The sequence below is a fragment of the Rhinopithecus roxellana genome, chromosome 2 (assembly GCF_007565055.1).
Source record: "Rhinopithecus roxellana isolate Shanxi Qingling chromosome 2, ASM756505v1, whole genome shotgun sequence".
In the NCBI taxonomy this organism is placed as follows: domain Eukaryota; kingdom Metazoa; phylum Chordata; class Mammalia; order Primates; family Cercopithecidae; genus Rhinopithecus; species Rhinopithecus roxellana.
This window is the reverse complement of record NC_044550.1, coordinates 161,540,055-161,544,481: the sequence shown is the minus strand read 5'-3', so window position 1 is coordinate 161,544,481 and position 4,427 is coordinate 161,540,055. Positions and strand designations below refer to the sequence as shown.

The 4,427-nt window shown below is 35.0% G+C and overlaps 1 long non-coding RNA gene across 1 annotated transcript; it reads right to left on the bottom strand.

Annotated features, from left to right (window-relative positions):
* Positions 1 to 534: 534 nt before the first annotated feature.
* On the bottom strand, positions 535 to 4,091 carry LOC115894822. The gene is made up of 2 exons (XR_004055012.1): positions 1,877 to 4,091; positions 535 to 1,008 (listed from the first exon to the last, which is right to left on the bottom strand). It is a non-coding gene; the product is annotated as an uncharacterized LOC115894822 (long non-coding RNA).
* Between the last annotated feature and the right edge of the window lie 336 nt (positions 4,092 to 4,427).

The window sequence follows — 4,427 nt, the reverse complement described above, 5'->3', positions numbered from 1 at the left end:
CAATCAAAATCATAATTTAAAAATTACTAAATGTTGCATAGTTTCTAGTTTAATGTTAACACTATAAACCATATTTGTACCCATTACAAATTGCAGCTATTAAATAATCTTGAAAATTGCATCCCACCTTTAATGATTTGAAACATGGGACAGTGCAAAGGGCACCTGAATACATGTCGTAGTACTTAGGTTCTTGGTTCTTTCACTAAACAGTCACATGATCATGGGCAACCTCTTTAACCTTGATGGCAGTCCATGAGAAAACATGTACAAGTACCTAGTCCAATGCTTGGCATATGATATAGGCACTCAACATTTGTTAAAATTGAAGTTTAACTCATACTAAATAATTTCTATTTTTTAGGAGTTACATACTAAGTTGTAGTATCCTCTTATTTGACATGTAGATCTGGAAATATTCATTTCATCCAAATGAGACTAAGCAAAATGATGTATTATCTGAAAACACTGAATCAAATGGAATAGTATAGTGCTTTTTTTTAACCCGTAGATCACAGGCAAATTACAGATTGAAACCAGGATATCTTTTTAATAGAAAAATGCCACAGCAATTTAATCAAAGTCTAAGCAAGGACTTTGCCTGCTGCCACAAATACCATGACAAACTGTGGCATTATGAGAAGCAATTAATGAAGAGGATATGATAAATAAAACATGAGTTGGCCAGAATATTTTTACTGATGTCTACTCATTTGATTTCCTGGTATAAGATGGTCAATTTATCACGCCTATAATCCCAGCACTTTGGGAGGCCAAGGTGGGCAGATCACCTGAGGTCGGGAGTTCAAGACTAGCCTGACCAACATGGAGAAACCCCATCTCTACTAAAAATACAAAATTAGCCAGGCATGGTGGCGGGCACCTGTAATCCCAGCTACTAGGGAGGTTGTGGCAGGAGAATCGCTTGAACTCAGGAGGTAGAGGTTGCGGTGAGTCAAGATCATGCCATTGCACTCCAGCCTGGGCAACAACAGCAAAACTCCATCTCTAAAAAACAAACAAACAAACAAAAACAGATAGTCAATGTAACTATCAACTTAATTGAAAAGCCAATGATTGTAACAATTAAAATTTTGGTTAATAAAATTCAATTATTTGTGACTTCATGTGTGAAGGATTTCATCTGCTACTAACAGAAGTATAAAGACAAAAAAAAGTATCAGTTGTAAATGGTCAGTTCATTTGTCAAAACACATTATCTAGTATGTTATTTTCGAATTTATAACTTGTAACATTTTAATCCAACTACAAATTACACTTGAACCACATTTTTAAAAATAAAGATAATCAAGAATTATGAAGTAAAAACCGCTCAAGTTCAACTGCTGGATCTGGGATGTAAAATAAGTGACAAAACAGAGAAAGGTGTTGAGTTTTTAAACAGCAAATTTTGACTTTATTCATATCACATTTTAAAATTTTTTTTGTACTTGGTTTTTGTATTGTTCTTTTGTTTATTTCAAACCAACAGCCAACATCATACAAATCACATTCTAAAAAGAAAAAAGAAAGTATAAAAGATTATAATGAAGTTAATTTAATATGTGCATTTATCAAATGTGTCAATGGTATTCTTGAAATAAAGACATAAAATCTTCAAAATTAAAAAAGCTATTTGGACACAAGAAGCTGAACTTATTGACAAAGGAAAAAAATACATTCAAGTTCCTAGACTAATTTCTTAGTTATTGCACTATTGTTAGTGATAAAGCCTTATTATCATCATTAAAGCATACTGTGAGACAAAACAACTCACATATTTTCTTCTAATATGTCTGGATATGGTATGTACAACTTTAAATCTCAGCTAATTAATTAAAAACTATCCAGAGTGACAACACAGTAGCTTATTTACTTTTTACCACTGCAGAACATTTGGAAGCAATATTTACTATAAGTCTGTACAGACTTCATAATCCACCTCATTGAAAATAAGCTGCATTTGCAGTCAGCTGAGATCCGGCCACTGCACTCCAGCCTGGGCAGCAGAGCGAGACTCCGTCTCAAAAAAAAAAAAAAAAAGAAAATAAGCTGCATAACACTTGTAGAGAAAGATCCGTTAGTACAGGATACACCATGTTGTTTAAATATAACCTCAGACACAACTGAATTAGATATACAGTTAAGTATTTGTTACTTAACAACAGGGATACATTTTGAGAAATGTGTCATTAGGCGATTGTCACTGCCCAAACATCTAAGCATACTTACACAAACCCAGATGGTATAGCCTACTACATACTTTGGCTATGTATATAGCCTCTTGCTCCTGGGCTACAAACCAGTACAGCATGTCACTTTACTGTAGGCAATTGTAACACGATGGTTAAGTATTTCTGTATCGAAATGTATTCAAAACTAGGAAAGGTACAGTAAAAATACAGTATTACTTCATGGGACCACCATCATATATGCAGTGTTTTGTTAACAGAATGTCATTATATATCAGACAACAGAAATGTATTTTCAGGAATAGAATATCTATTGCTAGATAATATAAATTTTTTTAAATGTTGTGCTACTGCATTCCAGCCTGGGCAACAGAGACCTTATCTCAAAAAAAAAAAAAAAAAAAAAAGCTTTATGATAAAAAATTTCAAACAAACATAAAAGTAGAAAGAATGATAATAAATACTCCCCTTTTACCCAATACCTGGCTTCAATGATCATCAGCCCACAGAAAATGTAACAAAACTCTGGCATCCAGTCTGCTGATTTTACATTATGAAAAGTTATTTTTATTAAATACTCAATACTCCTTGTTCAGTACTTGTTTTCTTATTGAAAAGCAATTACTATTTGGCAAACATTTCCGAAGACAATATCTAAGTAATAATACCACATATTTTACTGATATTTTCAGCATTTTTTATGAACTATATTTATAATTACAGGGATTTCAACATTCCAACTTATCCAAGGGTTCCAAGACATTATTGTTAAAGGCAGTAATCACCCTAGGCACTACATGCTCCCAAAATTTTGCAACATATGGAAAAGGACATTATTATAGAAATTTTGAAATAAAATCAGAGCTACTGTATTGTCATATCTCACTTCCTGACTCAAACTTATACAAGCTTTATGGAAATGTACTTGAAATGAATTGCACATGCGTATCAACAGTTCATTCCTTTTCATTGCTGAGTAGTATTCTCATATGTGTTCCAGTGTATTCCAGTTTATTCACTTGATAGGCACTTTGGTTGTTTCTAAATTTTGGTCATTACAAATAGAGCTACAATGGACATTTGTCTTTGCATGAACAAATATTTCATTTTCTCTTGGGTAAATACCTAGAGGTAGAATGGCTAGATCACATGTATGATAGATGCATGTTTAACTTTACAAGAAACTGTCAAAGTGTTTTCCAGTGGTTGCTCCGTTTTGCATTCTTCATCCTTGGCAATATTCTTTGCTCTAGAATCTGCTTTGTCTAATAATACAGACATTCCAGCTTTAATTGGTATTACCACGGTATGTTTTTTCATCCTTTTAACCTATTTGGGTCTTTACGTTTAAAGTGTGTGCCTTATAAGAGGCATAAAATTGGATCTTGTTTTATTCAATGCAACAACCTCTAGTTTTTAACTGGGATGCATATATAGCCAGTGGTTCTCAACTGAAGGCAGTTTTATGTCCCCTGCCCCTTTCCTCCCTCCCCCCACAAAAGAAACAGTGGGCAATGTCAGGAGTTATTTTTGGTTTTCTTTTATAACCCTTGAAAAAAGGGGAAAAACAAAAACTTTCTTAGCCTGCAGGCAGTGAAATAGCAGCTTGCAGACCATGGGTTGCTGGTCCCTAGTGTATTTCTACCTGCCTTACTTAACTTCCTTTAACATTTCTTGTACTACACATCTACTGATGAATCCTTTCAGCTCTTGTCTGAAAAAGTATGCTGCTTTTTTATTTCAAAGATATTTTCTCTGGGCATAGACTTTTTTTTTTTTTTTTTTTTTTTTTGAGACCAAGTCTCACTCTGTCGCCCAGGCTGGAATGCAGTGGCGTGATCTCAGCTCACTATAATCTCTGCCTTCTGGGTTCAAGTGATTCTCCTGCCTCAGCCTCCTGAGTGGCTGGGATTACAGGTGCCCGCCACCACACCCAGCTACTTTTTGCATTTTTAGTAGAGATGGGGCTTCTCCATGTTGGCCAGGCTGGTCTCAAACTCCTGACCTCAAGTGACTTGCCAGCCTCAGCCTTCCAAAGTGCTGGGAATACAGGCGTGAGTCACCGCACCTGGCCTGGGCACATAATTTTAGGTTGACAGGGTTTTTCTCTGTTCTGTACTTGAAATATGTTGCTCTACTGGCTTCTCAAATTGTCCCCTTTAAGAAATCTAACTTCTCACCTTTGTAACTATTTCCAAGTCACTTGAAAACAGTACCTTTTTGCCACTAGTCCAT